Raw genomic sequence first — 19,735 nt, 5'->3', positions numbered from 1 at the left:
GTTTTCATCTGACAAACACTCTTAAAACAGCAAATCAAGATGAGTCTTTGGGGGCGGGGAAGGGGGAATGTTGGGGACAGGGTTTCTCTGTGTAGCCCTGGATGTCCTGGATCTCTTTGTAGACCAGGCTGGCCTCAAATTCACAGAGATCTGCCTGCCTCTGCCTCCCTGAGTGCTGGGATTACAGGCGAGCACTAGCACGCATGGCATCAACTCTACTCTTAAAAAAACAAAACAAAACAAAGTAACTGCTGAAGAAATGGTTCGGTGATTTAGAGCACGTGTTGCTCTTACCTGTGTTAAGTTTCTAGCATCCACATGTTGGCTCACAACTACTATAACTTCAGTTCCTGGGGATCCAGTGTCTCCTCTGACCACAGGCATGCATGTGGAGCACATACATACATACATACATGCAAACAAAATAAATCTAAAACATTTTAAGACCAATATAAACAGGAGAAAAATATGATTGTGAGCAAGCTAGCCCTCTCTACTATGTTATAGGATATAAGGGGAAATATTATAGACACATCCCCCTAAAAAGCTCTTACCACACCCTTTAGGATAAATTAGTTTGATTATGAAAATGAGTTTTTAAATTGCCAAATTACAGGCACTTTTGTACACTTCTAAAGTGTACACCCTTAAGTGGCAAGATAAACAGCTCTATGTGCTGTGCTTATGCAACCAAGCCCGACCTTTCATCTTTCCACTGTCCATGTCTTCTCTCTTGTATCTGCTCAATGTGTCCACCCTAACATGCATTCCCATAACACTGTCTCCCTCCTCCTATACTCATTTTCAATTCTCTTAATTTTTGAGACCTGGTTTTATAATGTAACCCTGGCTAGAACTTGCTATGTATAGCAGACTGCCCTGCAAGTCACAGAAATCTGTCTGCCTCTGCCTCCTGAATGCCGGAACTGAAGGCATGTGCTACCATGTCTAGCATTCTCATTTCTCTTCCCTTGATTTTCTTCACAGCACTTCTAATATCTAAAAGAAAAAAATCTCATTTATTGTATATGTCTGAAGAAAATGTGTGAAGAACATAAGCACTAAGTGAACGGTTTGCAAATAACAAATTAAGAGTGGAAAGTCTAACTTTAACCAATTGAAAAAAATACCAAGTCGTAAATACAGGACTTGATCAAAGGCAGTTGGCCTCAAACCCTACGCTCTTTTTTTATTTATACTCTCCTGGATCCTTAATTTATTATGTTTATTTCTAGTACTTGCATTGAAATAATTCTATTTGATAAAGACAATATTCTCTATTATAACAGTTACTTGAGAATATCACAAAAGCTCTCTCATCTCAGATCTGTAATCTTGTTCTTTTTTTCTGACTTCTATATCAGCTTTGCCAAGACATTTTATATGAATAATATGAAAGTGGTTAAGTAAACTAAAAAATTCTCATCAGGTAGACACATATTATAGTAATCTGATAAGTGAATAGAGCTGAGCATATAGCAGTTTGATAAACACTGTCTCAATATGACTTTGTTAGCAATTTTTCCTTATTATATATAAAACCAGTCAAAATAGAAATGCCCCACTAAAATCTTTCTACACTTTAAATATTCATCATCAATGTCAAACAGCAGGGTTTTTTTTAGTTGTTTTGGTTTTTGGAGGCAGGGTTTCTCTGTGCAGCTCTGGCTCTCCTGGAACTCATTCTGTAGACCAGGCTGGCCTTGAACTCACAGAGATCTGCCTGCCTCTGCCTCCCAAGTGTTGAAATTAAGGTGTGTGCCACCACTGGCCAGCAAACAGCAAGTGTTTAAAGATGTTATGCTATGGCTGGAGAGGTGCCTGAGCTGTCAAGAGAGCAGTCTGCTCTTGTAGTGGAGTCTATTTTTGTGCCCAGCACCCATGTTAAGTGACTCCTAACCCCTGTAACTCCAAGGGGATCTAAAGCCTCTGGCCTCCTGAACACACATACACTTTGGGCACACATGTGTACAAAGATCCCCCCACAACATACTTAAAAATATAATAATTTAAATGTTAAACAAAGCATTTTCAATAGAAACATTAAGTCATAATATATTAAGAGTTAATCTTGGGGCTAGAGAGATGGCTCAGCAGTTAAGAGCACTGTCTGCTCTTCTAGGTCCTGAGTTCAACTCCCAGCAACCGCATGGTGGCTCACAACCAACTATAATGTGATCTGATGTCCTCTTCTGGCATGCAAGTATACATGTGCACTCATACATTAAATAGATAAATCTTTTTTTTTTTTAAAGAGTTAATCTTTTTCCAAGTCTTCACAATAGAAGGTCCAAGAGCAGTTTGATGCTGCTCGAAACTCCTTCCTTACACAGTTACCCTTTCTGTTCTCAATTAAATAAAAAAAGAAATCAAGGGATAAGCAGTGCTGGAGACATCATCACTCAGTAAGAAAGCACCTGCTAAGCAGGCTGCAGTCCTTGGGTTAGAATTCCAGCAGCCCAGCCCAGTCATGAAGAAGCTGTGGCACACATAGCTACAGTCTTAAAGACCCCAACTCAATGATTATATTAAAATGTATCTTTAGCTACTGGACTCCTACTTTACTTAAGGATAAAAAGCAAACACAATCTACAACTCACATTTCCTTAATCCTAAACCATAGCCTCGCTCATATTTGTGGAAAAAGAAAAGGAAAACTCCAGAAGGCAGCACAGCAACCATCTATCTGACTAGTGAGTCATCGGTCTCTCTCCCACACACACTGCAGAACACTGCAGTGACAAGTAACACTAGCGGCCTGCTGTCCCATTTCTATTTTATAACACAGATCCCAAATCGCTACTGGTTAGTGTACTATACCTAGTAATGTCTTTTTTCCTAAAAACCAATTCTTTTTACTACCATAGTTTGGGCTGGAAACAAGGTGACACAATAGATAATACTAGGGATTCAAGGCAATTCACATACAAATCTGACTCACTTCACTGACACCGCAGTGCTATTTAATGTAACATTTAAAAAAGATCACACTAACTCATCAAAAGAGTAGCTTTGGAAGGCACAGCAATTTTGTTATTTTGTTTCTAAAGAAAACAATCCAGTGATTTCAATCAAACACTTAGTTTCTTTTCTTATTATATTAGATGTATGTAACAAAAGGCATATAGTCTGACAAGTAAGAACAGGTAGGTAGGTTTCCACTGCTCCTTTTCCTATTTATTGATTTATATTAAAGACAGAGTCTCATTGTGCAGATAGCCCAGATTGGTTTCAAAATCATAATCCCACTGCCTCAGCCTCCTGAATGTCATGTGCCGCCTAGCCTGACCTACATCATATTTTCATCTGCAGTTTTCCTGCAGAGAAAAGCATCGTAAACCTGTTTAATATTTTTATGCTTGTTCAAAGTTAGAGAGTAGACAGGATTCCAGTTAAATTTTTTACTTTGGTCATTTATAGTGCTATAAAACACTACTGCACGCTAGTCATTTTGTGAGGCACTTTCTTATTCATCTCTTTTTATCTACTTAGCAGCTCCATCAGAAATGATATATGGCAGATTTATTTCACTATGCATATGCAGACCCTTCTTCTCTTGCCAACAAAACCCTAACTTTGTTAAAATTTAGGGAAGTCTATCGTAATTTCCGTTCCTTTAGCAATGACTTGCTTGGAAATAGCCTGTCTGGGAATACTCTGACTAATAAAAGGTAAGGAAAATCCTTTAGGAGCTTCTGAGAGTAATTTTCCTTCTCTTTTAGAAAACACAGGCTATGAAAAACAACACCCTCCTTAGCAGCTGGTCATCTGCACAGGATGCTGAGCTGTAGAAACAGCCTGGGATTTTTAAAGAAGCTCCTGTGGGTAGGCAGGCTACGTAGCTACAGATAACAAAGTAGAAGGACAGAAAAACCTGGCTCCTTATTCCTTTATTGGATCCACGTAACTAGCAAAAGAGCACAAAAACAGGAAAAAACAAATAAACAAACAGAGTTTCAGGGGACTGGAGAGATGGCTCAGAGGTTAAGAACACTGGCAGTTCTTCTAAAGGTCTTGAGTTCAATTCCCAGCAACCACATGGTGGCTTGCAACCATCTATAATGAGACCTGGTGCCCTCTTCTGGCCAGCAGCTGTTACATGCAGGTAAGCATAATAAATAAATCTTAAAACAAAACAACAAAAAACAGAGTTTCAGGAATAAGTATTTTACATGTATACACATTTCATAGTACCATTAAAAAAGAATGAATAGATCAGAAGGTAAAATTAGGTCATCAGTGAAATAGTTTATGAAAATTACTAAGCAATCTAAAGAAATATATAAATGAAGCTGGGAGTCAAAAAGTAGAGAGGCACAATAAAATTACAGGAAGCAAACTGGTCTAATTGGATCACGGAACATGACGGCACACAAGTGCATGCATAATTACATATCCCTCTAACCACACACGCGCGCGTGCGCACACAGAAAGAGAGACAGAGACAGAGAGAGAGACAGACAGAGACAGAGAGACAGAGACAGAAAGAGGCATGCACGCACACATCCTTGATCCTACTTCAGCCCTGTATTAAAACAAAAGCATTTCTGAAAAATAAGTAATGAAGGCTTAAGCTGAGAACAGAAGTTTAATTTTACCAGTTAAATAGGTTCAAGCTTAGATGTTAGCCTTGCCCATAGTCATTTTTAATAGCATTTCTAGAAATGGTCATACAATTTTTCTTTCTCCATATTGCAAAAGACCTGCATACAGCCACATGGACTTAAAAATATATGCAATATTTTAGAACAATGGAGATTTAATGCAGCAGTTCATTTGAAGAGCTACCTTGGAAGGTAAAAGAATCGGATTCTGAATTAATGGCCAAAAGAATAATTCATAATCATTAAAAAAAGAAGCAATTTGAATTTATTACTAACAAACACAGGAAGCAATTTAGTAATATGCAGCTAAGTCCTTAAAGGAACTTCATTTCTCTTGCTGTGACAGAACAGCCTGACCAAAGGCAACTCAGGGGAGGAAAGGGCTTATTGGCTTACAATTCTATCATCACCGAGGAGACCTCAAGGCAGAAACTCAAGCAACTAGTAAAACAACATTCATAGTCAAGGGGGGAGGGGGAGAGGGAGGGGGCGGCACACACACATGGCTTGCTTGTTCATTATCACCTAGCTTTCTCTTGTCTTACATAGTGCAGAACGCCTGTCTTAGGGAACAGTGTGGGCCACAACTGTCTACATCAATTAACTATCAAGACAGTTATGTGTGGAAAGGATTGTAAACTTTGTCACAGGTGAAAGCAGTCTTGGCAGGCTTTGCCCTTGGACACACCGTGGATACTCCCTGAGATTAACCTTGAGATAGACTGGGTGGAGCCATCCTGGGCCTGGAATTCAGTAAGCGGACTGGGGACTCCACCTGGACTATTGTGTTTCTAATCGACCCTCAGTGGGAGAAGGAGACCACCTCTTACATGTGAGAGACAGGCAGGCAGACAGGAGAGAAGGGCAGCAGGTTCAGACCTGGCTTGAGCGTGCACATGGATCAGAAGGAGGATCAGCAAACAGGCCAGAGACACCTAGCTAGGGACCTGTCCCGTGAAACAGATACCGGAAGGTTCACTCTTTTTTCCCTTTAATCATTTTCCCCTCTTGTGTAAGCTAGCTGGGTTGTATAATAAAGTTTAAGTGTTAAACAACAGAGCCAACAGTCATGTCTACTGCTAATATAGTCTAGATAACTCCTTATTAGGAAGGACCATATGCTCCAGGTGATTTTAGGTGGTGCCAAGCTGACAGTTAAAACTAACCAGGACAGCACCTAATATGGATAAAAGAACCTTTATAACTTGGATTGAAATACAGGACTATGGTAAAAAGTCCACAGACATTTTCCAATTCAGTGGGCACGAAATCCGCATTTCTAATGGTTTTCCCAAGTACATTTCAATTAGCAACAGCTACAGTTTATTTATTAAGTTGACTGTGGGTCAAGATAGACTTGGTTATTCATAGAGGTTTTAAATGGTGTGATTTGCTAAGGAATTAACTTGGTATGTGCTTAGTCTTCAAAGTTGCTATTGTGCAGCACTTAATTAACCATTACTGTAATTAGAGATCTGTAAACAAATCAAGGTGCCTTATGTAGCTCACCTCTCGGGCAGGAGATATTCAAATTTAATGCTGGCCTGGGCTATGTAGTGAGATACCACCTCAAGAAACTAAAAAGCAGAGCTCAGAGGATAAGAGCTTTTGCCTCCAAACCTGATGACCTGAGTTCAATCCCTGGCACTGACATGGTGGAGTTTTCCACCAGCCTCCACATGCTTGCTGGGCCATGTAGGCACCCGCCACCCACATGCATGTGCAACTATAAAGAAACAGGCTGATCAATAAATCCCTGTCTTTACTGCTGTACTGTAAATGCCAGGAAAACAGGGTGGCATCTGCTTTTGTCATAAATCAGTCCAGCTACCCACACAGGACACAAACACCATGTGTTATTTAGTTACATCTTGGTGGGGCATGAGTAAGACAGGAGCTCCCATTCACTGAGGGAAAGCTGACAGCCCTTAGAAATAGCCTGGACACAGCTCGGCCTAATACCCGATGACCAGGGTTTTTAAAATCAGCACCTCTCTGAGGCCAGAACTGAAGCCCAATATATCACAGAATAAACTTCTGAAATAAAAGGTATTACTAGACACTCTGAAATAGTAGGAAAGTATCTTTTATTAAATATATTATCTATTTAAAAATTTAAATGTTATATTTTATTAATAATTTTAGTGGTTTAAAATAGTAGCTAGATGGGGCTGGAGAGATGGCTCAGTGGTTAAGAACGTTCCCTGCTCTTCCAAAGGTCTTGAGTTCAATTCCCAGCAACCACATGGTAGCTCACAACCATCTGTTGTGATCTGGCCTACAGGTGTACATGCAGGAAGAACACTCAATACATAACAATAATAAATAAATATTTAAAAAAATAAAAATAAAATAAAATAGTAGTTAGAGCTGGGCATGGTGGCACACACCTGTAATCCCAGCACTTGGGAGGCAGAGGCAGAGGCAGGCAGATCGCTGTAAGCTCGAGGCCAGCAGAGTCTACAAAGTGAGTCTAGGACAGCCAAGGCTACCCAGAGAAACCCTGTCTTGAAAAACCAAGCAATGAAATAAAATAGTAACTAGAACAAAAATAACTCTATAATAATTGCAGACTGTAAAGTCTATATTTAAGCTAGTATTATTTAAAAGTTTACACTCAACTCAAAAAGTGTAAAATGTATACACAGAAAAATGAACAAGGGACTTTTTATTAAAAATATAAATTTAGTAGAGAACCTCCATCTCTTCAACAAGTGACAGTAAATAAACAGGTATGTACATACAAAAAGAAATCACCACCAAAATGCTTCAATCCATACCTAAACTATATAAAAATCAACTAAAAATGGACAGTAGTCCTAAATGTCGAGCCTACTACTATATATGTTCCTTGAGAGACTGAATGAGATAGAGTTAATTTATATAGCATAGACAGATAGCAAAGTAAAATATTTTAGACTTTAGAAAAGGAAAATATTTTACTTCTCAAAAGATATTGTTAGAATAAAAAAGAAGTTGTGAGGAAATTTTTTAAAAAGATTGATTTACTTATTATTATGTATACAGTGCTCTGCCTGCATGTACACCTGCAGGCCATGAGAAGGCATCAGCTTACATTATAGATGGTTGTGAGCCACCATGTGGTTGCTGGGAATTGAACTCAGGACCTTGGAAGAGCAGTCAGTGTTCTAGCCTCTGAACCATCTCTCCAGCCCCAACTGTGAGGAAATTTTATAAAGCAGAAATATAATCTTAATATAGTCTTAGGAAAGCAATGGTTTTTTTCCTTTTCTAATTTTTTCTTTACTTTTTATTAAAATAGATTTTTCTTCATTCAATATATTCTGATTACGGTTTCTCTTCTCCCAACTCCTTCTACAACCTTCCTTCTTCCTTATCCACCCAAGAGCATACCCTTATAAAAGCAACTCTCACGACTACTCATGAGTAAGACGACAAAGTAGCTGGTGAGCTAGCACAGGAGATAAGGCACTTGCCACCAAATCTGATGACCTGAGTTCAATCCCTGGGACACATATGATAGGAGGGGGACTTGACTGTCCAAAGTCCCCAAACACATACTATGACATACACATGCACACAAATTTAAGAAATGTCATTTAAAAGGTAATCTAATTAAAATGTAAGGCAAAAGATTTAAACATATCAGTACATATAAATAGACACACATGACAAATAGCTACTTTAAAAGATGGTATCTACCCCTGATTATTAGTAAAACACAAATTTAAACCATGATGCTGACTAGAATGGCTCAAATTTTTAAGGTAATATTAGTTAGAATTAGAAACAGGAACGTGCAGCTGGGCGTGGTGGTGCACACCTTTAGTCTCAGTGCCCAAGAGGCAGAGGCAGGAGGGTCTCTGAGTTGAAGGGCAGCCTGGTCTACAAAGGGAGTCCAGGACAGCCAGGGCTACACAGAAAAACCCTTTTTTGAAAAACCATAGTAAAAATAATATCTTGAGTGAGGACTTAGGAAGATTTTGTGGTAAGACCCAGGCTATGTTCTAATACTTTGGTTATAACCCTGTTACAGCTCAGTGGTTCTAAATGGCAGAGGCAGGGCGAGAACTACTTGTTGTTTTGTGTTGCTCTTACTTAAGACAATATTAATTGTAATTTTTACCCACAGCCTAATTATCTCTATTTCTGGCTGTTTTCTCAACCCTTCATCTTCCCAGTACAATGTCTTGGGAAAGATGAGATCATGTTTAAATCACAAACACAAATCAATGAACAATAGCAGGTTCTGTAAATGGACATCCAATCCCTTAGGTACCCTGGCCGAGACCCAAGCTGATTCATTGCTTCAAGTTTCTGCTTTGGGTCACACCCAAGAGTTTGGTGTCAGCCAGCCTCTTAGGCTCTAAATCGTACCAGATTTCACATAACTCATGAAGTTTGTAGTTATTGCTGAGTGAAGTCTCTAACTACCTCACTGCATTACCTGGAGCTGGGGAGCAAGAGCTGCTGAAAACTCAAGCTATCATGCTCAGTTGTTTATGTATGCAATTGAAATACCTCAAACAATTCTTGTGATATGTAAAATCAGCACCTTTCAGTTATGTATTAAGAACTATAGTTGTTTACTCTTTGGGTAATATAAATTCCAATTTCAAATAATGAAACTCCAATACAAATCAGGTAGGTAGCATTTTAAGTTGTAACCAAAATATTCATGCTATTTAAAAGTCATAAACCCAACTGTCTTATTCTCCAATTATCATATTGATTCTGTATAGCTAACTGCGTGCTATCACAATAGTAGATCACACACAGCTCAGGAAAGTCATTCAGTTTCCCAAGTATTCAACCTAAATGGTAGATTGAAGCAAATTACTAAACACAAAATCCAACTTCTGTGCATCCCTAAACTGGAGAGCAACATGGCGATAGCTACCAAAATTAAAAACGCTGTTTTCTCATGCAGCTATTCCATTTCTAGAAATTTACTATATGTGCACAAAATGTTTTACTAATATTCATTATAGTACTACTTCTGTTGTTACTTTGATTTTTCGCAACAGGGTTCCTCTGTGTAGCCTTGGCTATCCTTGACTTGCTTTGTAGACCAGGCTGGCCTTGAACTCACAGCAATCACCTGTCTCCTGAGTACTGGAATTAAAGGAGGGAACCACCATGCCCAGCTTCATTATAGCACTTTTATATTCAAAGATTGGAATGTCTATTAATATGGAGACAAGAGGGAGAGAGATAGCTCAGGCCTTGCAAGCCTAGTGACCTGAGTTTGATTCCCAGGTCCTACATAAAAGTGGAAGAAGCCAGGCATGGTGGCACACACCTGTAATCCCAGCACTCTGAGAGACAGAAACACACGGATCTCTTGAGTTCAAGGCCAGCCCGGTCTACAAAAAGTAAGTCCAGGACAGCTAAAGCTACACAGAGAAACCCTGTCTAAAACAAAAAAACAAAAACAAAACAAAACAAAAATCAAACAAACAAAAAACCAAAAAAAAAAAAAAAAAAAAAAAAAAAAAAAAAAAGAAAGGAGAATATCAAGTCCATAAAATTTGTCACCCCCTACCCACCAGCCCATTCGCTTTGTAAAAACTATAAAGACTAAATACTTGTGGCAGAATTTGTAAACTTAATGGTATTAAAACAGAAATAATCCCCCGAGTTGAGTTCTACTACTTATAAGCCATTAGTTATATTATTTAACATGTAACCACCAGATGCATAATTTTCCTCAATTGGTAAATTGGGATAAAAGCAAGCATCGTCTTAGAAGGTTGCTGTGAGGCTTCCATGAGTAATTACAATTAAAGCACTAAGGAAAAAAAAAGGCCTTGCTACTTGTAGTGGCACATGCTGGTACGATCTGCTGAAGAGGCAGAGGCAGAAGGATTTTTAGAAAGGGGTGGGGAGGTTCTGGATCAGGAACAAGCTCTCAGCAATGTTCTATACGACAATGATTCATCAGTGTAATTAAATATTCAACTAGCATTTAACTGGATCAGTGTGAAACGTCTTCAAGATTATCTTGAAAAGAGGGAGGCTCAGAATACTATTCAAAGGTACTAACACTTATGGACAAATACATGGGGATTGGGGGCTAGTAACAGACAACAGAAGTATCTGAACATGTAATTTTTACCATGCTTATATACATATTACCCATTTAATTGAAAAATACTGCAGATTTTTAATATATATAATATGTATGTGTTATGATATAGAACATATATATACAATTAAAATAAAATGGGTAATAAAAGAGAAAACATTAAAAGCAGAAGCATAAGATATAAAAACTGATATTTTAAGTATCAGTTGAGTGACAAACTTCTAATTTTCAGAAAATAACTGAAATGAAGCTGTGTGCAGCGGCATGCATCTGCAATCCCAGCATTTGGGAGGCTGCAAATAGGGGCTCAAGTCTGATATTAGCTTGGGTTACATGTTTACACCCTGTCTCAAAAATAATAAACAAACAAAATCAGGTATTAATTAATTGGAAATAGTTTAAACTTTGTTTTTTTAAAGATTTAAGTTTTTTCTTTTAATATGTGCCTGTGTGCCTGTGTGTGTGTTTGGCATGGCTGGTGAAGGCCAGAAGAGGAGGTCAGATTCGTGACCTGGAGTTACAGGCAGGCACAAGCCACCCAAGCCCGGGGCTGGGAGTGGAGTACAGGCCCTCCATAGAAGCAACACACACTCCTAAGCCTGTCTCTGACCAAATCCCCCACACTTTGCTTTATTTGAAGTTTCTTAAAGTCAAAGTTAATCTTGTAATCTGATGGACTACAAGTAGACTTTTCTCACAGTGACTATGTCATATGATTAGGTCAGGTGACAGAAACTACACTTGTGAGATAGGCTCTACATTTCCAAGGCATAAAACATTTTGCAGTATTTAATACCAACACCCAAAAGAACCTGTCAATTTGAGCCTTATCTGCTAATATCTATCATTTTGGGGTACATTTTCATAACAATTTCTCATTAGGTATTCAATGGTTATCACATATAAACTTAGAAATTTATAAAGTTACCAGGACAGTTTATTCCCTTCCTTCTCCAATACCTAAGACAAACTATATTTCAAGAAACTGTAATGTCTAGCCACTTCAAACACTATTTTTCATCTTGTTAGTTCTTTAGCCTACCTAGCCTTTCATTTCTTTTAAAAAATGTAAATGGTTTTTAAAATAAATGTATTTGTTTTTATTTCATGTGCACTGGTGTTTTGCCTGCATGAGAATGTTGGATGCCCCCAACTGGAGTTACAGTTTTGAGCTGGCATGTGAGTCCTGGGAATTGAACCCGGGTCCTGAAGAGCAGCTGCTCTTAACCACTGAGCCATCTTTCCAGCCCCCAATAGTTCTGTTTTTTACTACTTACAGAAACACCGCGTTTATTGTGAAAATAGAAACAACATACCCGGGAGTGTTTATCCAACCATTCTGAGGCAACCACTAATCATTGAGTACCATCCGTTCCTGTGATTCATCGTTCATACAGACATGTGCAAACATGTACGCACATCTCATTGTGAACACTTTCTACCTCTTTGCCCTGTCTTTTTCTACTTATTTCTTTTCCAGTGTTCACAGGACACACAAATCTCATGATGTTTCACATATGGTTTTATAAAAATAGAATATTATTAGATACATTTCCCTGTATTTTACCTTTATCACTTAAGGCACATGTTGGAAATCCTCTCAAGATATACTTAGAAATCCTTCCAAGGCTACCAGGAGAAATTCACCCCCTCCACTGAATGAATGCCTTTACAACATTTCAGAATATGACTGCAGCATAATCTGCATAACATGTCCACTACTAGATGTCCCTCTACTCCCAGGTTTTGGCTCTGTCTACATTGTGACAATCAGCGTCCATGTAAACATGTTCTTCTTGCTTACCGGGGATTTTATTCCTAAGAAAAAGAGTTCATAAAGACTGATAAAAGAATACACGCTTTTCTAATATTAACTAATACTGTTTGTTTACTAAACAAAACAAAGCCAACAAAGAACAATTCATTTCTCTACCAGTATTTATGGGAAAATCTTTCCCCACACATCCCTGATAGCATGGTTTATCATTTCCTTTTACTAGTCAGAGACATAGCATTTCACTGTTACTATATCAATTACTAGTAAGGTTATAGTTTTCACATTTTTTAAGCTAAATGCTTAATGATTAAGCTTTTAAGAACAAGCTTAATGTGAACTTCTGACCACAAGCTTTTCTATGTATGATCTTATCAGGTGAACTTTTTAAAATTTGTAAAATTTCTTACAAATATTAACTCTTCACTTTTTAGATGTATTTTAAGTGTTTCCTTTCTACCATTTGTTTCCATTTCTGCTACAAAATTATTTGTATGTAGTTTATATGTCTATTTTTTCCTTTCATAATTTGGGGTATTCTTTCTTAGTTTAGGTTCTATATATAAATAAAACTTGACTAGTACTTAAAATATCATATTACATTTCCATCTTAGACAAACTGAGTCAGTTATGTTTACCATATAAATTGTGTCTCCCTTCACACTGACGTATCACTTTGCCAGTCCCCCAAGTTAGCCTTGACATCAGCTGAGGGTGACCATGAATTTCTGATCTTGCTCCCACTTCTGGATTACAGATGTGTGCAACCAGACCTGCTTTAAGTGGTGCTGGGGACACGCTAGGGATTTGTGCACGGAATGCAACCTGTCAGCTCTTTACTTCTATCTCTTAGAAACATTTTGTACTTATATATAAGCCTAGAAGTACATACACAAACAAATTACTTGTATATAAGTCAAAACATTTTTTGTAAGATATTCACACAATTTTAAGATGAAAGAATTATTTCCATGTTTAAATTCAGATCAAACTTAAAAACTTTAGCTGGACCTGGTGGCACAGGCCTGTAATGTCACATATTTGGTAGGATGAGGTTGGGATCTAATAAGTGCAGGGTTTCCCCAGGCATAGAAGATATTCAAGGTCAGCCTCAACAACCTAGTGGAACCCTGTCTCAAGATATTAAGTGAGAACAGATATTAGATGTGGTGGTGTGTGCCTTTAATTACAGAGCAGAGGCAAGTGGATCTCTGAGAGTTCAAGGCCTGCCTGGTCTACATAGCTAATTCTATGACAACCATGACTAAATACTGAGATTCTGTTTAAAAAAAAAAGAAAGAAAGAAGCTTAATCTGAAAATAATTATAATACACCATTAATTACTAAAGTTGTGAAGTGTAACAGAGCTAATCAGAAGCAACTTAAAAGTAAACAGGGTCTCCACACATAGCCCAGCTGCTCCTGCTACCCATGTACCTAGGCTGCCCTCACATGTGAGATCCTTACATAGCTCAGCTGCTCCTGCTACCCATGTACCCAGGCTGCCCTCACATGTGAGATCCTTTTGCTTTACCCTCTGTAGTGCTGGAGTTCTAAGTATGAATCACTGTAAATGGCTATCACAACTGCAACTGAGTTTTAATATGTTCAGGTTAAAATAAAGATCTGCTACTCCAAAGATAGAACTCCACTTCAGCTGTCCCTGAATAAACACCTTGAATATGTACCTACATCTATTCATTACATACTACATATAGTATATATAACACTGCTGTAAATCAAAGACTGTCCTTTTCTTTTTCTTTCTTTTTTTTTGGTTTTTTTGAGACAGGGTTTCTCTGTGTAGCTTTGGCTATCCTGGAGTCCCTTTGTAGACCAAGCTGGCCTCGAACTCAGGTCAATCCACCTGCCTCTGCCTCCCGAGTGCTGGGATTAAAGGCATGTGCCACCACACCCAGCCCAAGACTTTTCTTTTCAATAAAAAAGGAAAAAAGTGAAACCTAAGATGATGTTAAGAAATTAAATAAAAAGCATTCTTATTGATCACATATTATTTATCAATATACAAAGAAATGAATGAAAGTATATTTACTATATCCTAGTTATTCTACAATAACTGACACTAATACAAATACTCAATTGTTTCTTAGTGAACTATTTTCCTTAAAGTAAATGAGTATTTTTGTCATGATTAAAAACAAAGAAAAAACAACTCCTGGGGGATTCTGCTCAAACTACGGCATCAGCCAAGGACAATACGTGCAGTAAACATCGAACCCCTACCCAGATCTAGCCAACAGACAGGACATTCTCCACAGTTGAGTGGAGAGCGGGGACTGACTTTCACACAAACTCTGGTACCCCATATTTGACCACGTCCCCAGTGGCACTCAGAGGAAGGATAGCAGGCTATCAAGAAGAGACCTGATACCCTCTGATCATAAAGAGGGGGAGGAGGTCCCCCTCAGTCACAGTCATAGGGGAGGGGAATAGGGTGAAAGCGGGGTGGAAGGAAGAATGGGAGGATACAAGGGATGGGATAACAATTGAGATGTAACATATTAATAAAAGATACAAAGAAACAAACTCAAAAAAGCTGTAGTTAAATTATTATTTTATTTACTGGTTCTTTCCATTGGAAAACCACTAAATCCTTAGCAATCATTAAAGGAGAAAATTCTTATTCTAGTTAATTCATATTCAAATTGTTCCTTGTATTGATAAAACTTTAAAAGTAGAAAAAAATGTTTCCTAAAATAAAATTCCACACATTAATGATCATAAACATTGGGAAATTTTTAATAAAAAAATCTCACTATAGCTAAAAGCAAAATAAAAAAAATTATGTTGATATTTCTCAGCTCCTACTAATAAACAAGTTTGGAATCTGTCAGAGCCAGATATGGTGGCACTTAAGCCTGTAGTCCAGCTACTTGGGAGACTGAGGCAGATTGACTCATGGCTAGTCTCAAAAAAATACAGCTAGAAGTTTTCTTCAGCTCTACTTTTTTATGATAGACTCATTTCAAATGCTAATCTACTCACTGTACTAGAAACGTTTTGTGCAAAAGGGGCACCAGTCACTCTGGTAGGACATCTTAAGTCTCCCCTAGAAGTTCAATATGCATGACAGACGCGCATGTCAGTACAGTTAGTAAGCGTTTCTGCTTTGTGTGCCTATAATACCAACACTTAGGAGGCAGGCAGGGAGGTGACGCCCATATTAGGGTTAGCCTTGGACTTCAGTTAAAAAAGCTTATAAAGTATGTACTCAACAGTGTATACTCATGATCTACTATAATAATACCTATGGGCTAGATTTAAACAGAAGGAAACCTCATTTTGAGTGCCCAAGGTCAGACAGCTAATAATAGGGAAGGCTAAAACCTAATCCCATGTCTCCGTGATTGGGAAACCTACTCAGGTAAGGTTTGGCTAGACTGCCTCACACTCTCATACCATCTAGCTTTAGACCGACTTTCAAGTACATTAGCTAAGGCTATCTCATTCCATTCACTACACCCTGGGGAGGGGAGCTTCTCAATGGAACCCCGACACTTCCAGCCTCAGCTGCACATGTCCAAGACAGAGCAGCTGAATGAAGAGCCGCTACCTCCGGTTGGTGCTGAACCACTTGTAGTTTACAAAGAACTGTTTCTAGTACAACTATCTGCCCTCTCCTACCTGGATGATAACCGTAGGCCTTATCAATAAACATAACACACTGTGGAAGCATGTGGGTCCCTGTGTGAAGAAAGTCCACACAGGTTTACATCTATTCTGTTCAGTATTTGGAACCTTCTATTAAAAAGTTAATACTTAGTACTCAGTCTTAGAAGGAGCTAGAATCTGTGTGAATTAGAGTGGTCTAATTTCCTTCTTAATTGTTCAACACTCATTCAATACAACAACCTGTCAGGGACCTCAGCATTCCGTTTGCTTGAACAGGGCCTCATCCACTTCAGACAATACAGACTGTAATTTACCTGGAGGGAGGTTTACTGAGTTTACTGAGGAATGCCTCAGGTAACAGAAATAGTCTTATAAGTAAAGATAAAGGAATAGAAAATACTGTGTAGTAGCCTAAAGGACTGATTGGCTACCTTGGCCCAAAGGGAAGGGTACATTTTCACTGGTAATGATACTCTATAAAGACAATGAAACTAAGACCTCAGAGTAAGACAACAGGGTGTCAGGGTCCCAACCCTTACATAGTACTTAATGGTGGACATAGTCCCCAAATCAATTTCTCTATATAAATCCTCCCTCATTCTTTCTCAATAGGGTTTCATTGTGTAGTCTTGGCTGGCCTAGAACTCACTGTGTAGACCAGGCTGGCCTTCAACTCACAGAGATCTCCCAGTGCTGGGTGTGTGTGCCACCGCACCGAGACCCACACAGAAACTCATAAACTGATATAGTATCAGAAATGCCTTCCAGTTGCTCAAACTATCTGTGTGCATAGAATGTCAAACTTTTCACACTTAATCCCCATAGCTACTTGGTCACCACTTCTTGCTGCTAATATCCCACATTCCATCAGTAGTCTAGTTACTGTTTTTACGAGTTCCCTAAAACAGGAGCAATTAACTGAGAAGTAAAACTGCAGACTCATCCCGCCTTTCTTATGAGCATCGCCCCCCCCCCACTAGTACTCAGTGCTCTCAGACTGGTGTTCTCTAGTGCACTCTGGTGCACCTGCACAGAACTGGTCTGGACTTCCAAAACACTTAGGAATTCACTTTACTTGGTGGAATACCACAAGGGAACAAGAACACCACCAATTTTTTGTCTCTTCTCAGGAGGTCAGGGAACCTCACTTTGGTGGAAAATAATGGATAAAATTATAGTTCAGGCTGGGGAGATGGCTCAGTCACTAAAATGCTTGTTTTGCAAGTATGAGAATCTGAGTCTGGCTACCCAGGCTCCATGTGTCAAGTGTGCTCTTTTAACCTCAGCACTTGCAGGCAAATGGAGACTGAAGGATTGATTCTCGGGGCTTGGTGGCCAGCCAGGCTCCCTGAATCAGTGAGCCACAGGTTCAGTGAGAGAACCTACCTCAAAAGAAGGGGGAAGGGGGAACAACAGAGGAAGATACCTCTCGCCTCTAGATCCAGGAACATACATACAGCCAAGTAAAAATGGCAACAAGCTGCAGCGCCATCCGTATCACAGAATAATGACCAGCAACAAAAAAGGACGAGCTAGTTAAGAATTTATACTTATGCCTGTTATATAAACATACCAAGCACTGGTGTCTAGTCTGGATCACAATCACAGAATGGCAATCTGGACAACACAAGATCATCAACCTTTTTTTAGTATCAAACAGGCCAGTCTTTCTATTTTACATTGCTATCATTTTAAGATTTTTAGCTTTTAGTTCCCTTTAACAAAGTAAGATCAGAAAATTTGGGAGGGGAAAGAAGTCAGTTTAACCAATCACTGTAAGATAAACATTTTACCTTTTATCCTATTTTTCTAGTATGAGGATTGAACCCAGAGCCTCGAGAATGCATGGAGGCAAGACACACAACCCTAGCTCTCAAGACACACAACCCTAGCTCTCAAGACACACAACCCTAGCTCTCAAGACACACAACCCTAGCTCTCAAGACACACAACCCTAGCTCTCAGGACACACAACCCTAGCTCTCAGAGGTTTACAGAGAGATTCTTTAATTACACTGCTGGAACTGAGACTTAACTATAAGTCTGATTTCATATATGAAAATGTACAATTTAAGTTCTAAAAGGCACATTTGTAATTTTTGTAAGGCCTTCCAATTCAAAACAAGGAACTTTCTAAGTTTGTAGCACAAATAAAGAAGTTTAGCCATAAACTGAAAAACATTCCTTTCCTAAAGCACACTGTTTGATGTGCAAACCCTGGCTACAACAGTGCATATAAAATGGAGGACAAAGGGCTGGGCAACCCTAGGCAAAACAATTTCTGTATTTTCACAAAATATTATGCTCTTTGAGTCAGAAGAGGTCACTTGATTTTTTTTTTCAAAACAAACGCAAAAGCTAGTTAAGAATATAAGCGTTACTTCATAAATTTAAACTTGACCGAGAAAGGAAATTATGTAGGATTTAAGAAAAAAGTGTCAAAAAGGGGGATGATGCCACAGGCAGAAAATGTCAAGTCAGTAATATCTAGGCTTAACCTTCCTGCCTTTGAATTATATGCAAATGAATTTGGATTAATTGTGTTTTCAGCTTCATCAGTTTCTAAAGAATCACTTCCCTTTCTGGAAAACCTCGTCCCTTTCCCATAAGCTAAGCCTAGGTCTCCAGCCCAACAAGGCAACACCATCTTTCATCACCTTCTCATTCAACTGAGACTGCCGCATTACCAACACCCTGTTCTGAAGACAGCACGCTTGCTGCTCTGGGAGGTGTAAGCCCCGCTCTTACCCTTCCAGTCTCGTTCGAACCTCTCCTGCAAGGAGGTCCGACAAAACCCTTAGACTCACTGAGAACGCACATTTGTGGGGGAATCTCTTCCATGACTCTGCAGTGAGGGCCATAGAAGTGACATTCCCTCCCAAGCCAGTCTCACCGGAGCCGCCTCTGCCTCCAGGGGTTTTCCGATCTTCCTGCTCACCTGGGCGAAGGCCTTTGCCAAGGAAGGAGCTCTGGGGGATTAGGGGACCCGGCGGTTGTAGCAGACCCCGAGGAATGGCTAAAGCAATCCTACCACCCGAATCCTACCACCAACGGCTCCAAATAGGGAACCATAATGGCCGCACTCGCTCTCCACCCGGGAAAAGGTGGGCATCACAATCCCTCGATAGACTAAGGTGACCGGCCAGGGGGGGGTCCAGACTAGAGAAACGAGCTCCTCGTCAGTGCAGGATGACAACGACAAGGGAGCCCCAAGCACCGCAGGCCGCGCGGTTCACACTCCCGTCTCTATCTCTCCCTCACCCGGTCAACCGTCCCCACCAGTCGCCAGTTACCTGTCGCACCTCACCTGCCCCGGCGCCAAGTGCAGTGTCAGTACCTACACGGGACCCAGAGGCTCTGTCACCGAGGGAGGGGAAGTCTTCAGCTGCAGGAGGCGGGTCAGCCCTAGCTAGTCATGTGACCTCAAGCTCCACCCTGCGTCCCCTCCCCAGGCACGCTGCGCCGTGCCGTCTTCGATCTTTGGGATGTAGCTTGGATGTGAATGGCTCCGCGATTACTGAAAGCGTTATTTTCTTTTTCGCAACGACTGGGTTATAAACTACTGTACAGAAAACGAGGATGGCAAGGGTTAAAGTGCATTGCTAGGGAAGTGACGTTGGGTCACGCTCTCGGGACCGGAAATGGCCCGACTAA

General features: G+C 39.6%; 1 protein-coding gene across 6 annotated transcripts in view; it reads right to left on the bottom strand.

Annotated features, from left to right (window-relative positions):
* The window catches only part of ATP6V1A (ATPase H+ transporting V1 subunit A), a 57,465-nt gene extending 37,797 nt beyond the window's left edge, over window positions 1-19,668 (bottom strand). For 3 of the 6 annotated variants that reach the window (XM_084801085.1, XM_084801088.1, XM_084801087.1), the window contains exon 1: window positions 19,389-19,668. The gene's annotated coding sequence lies outside the window, so the exon portion shown is untranslated. Of the gene's footprint in view, window positions 1-19,374 lie in introns of all 6 variants that reach the window. The other 3 variants (XM_084801086.1, XM_084801089.1, XM_084801090.1) reach the window with 2 other exon arrangements.
* Between the last annotated feature and the right edge of the window lie 67 nt (window positions 19,669-19,735).

Source organism: Acomys minous, assembly GCF_964271855.1.
Source record: "Acomys minous genome assembly, chromosome: 11".
NCBI lineage: Eukaryota > Metazoa > Chordata > Mammalia > Rodentia > Muridae > Acomys > Acomys minous.
Note: the sequence above shows the minus strand (reverse complement) of the source record. Positions and strands in the feature narration are given on the sequence as shown.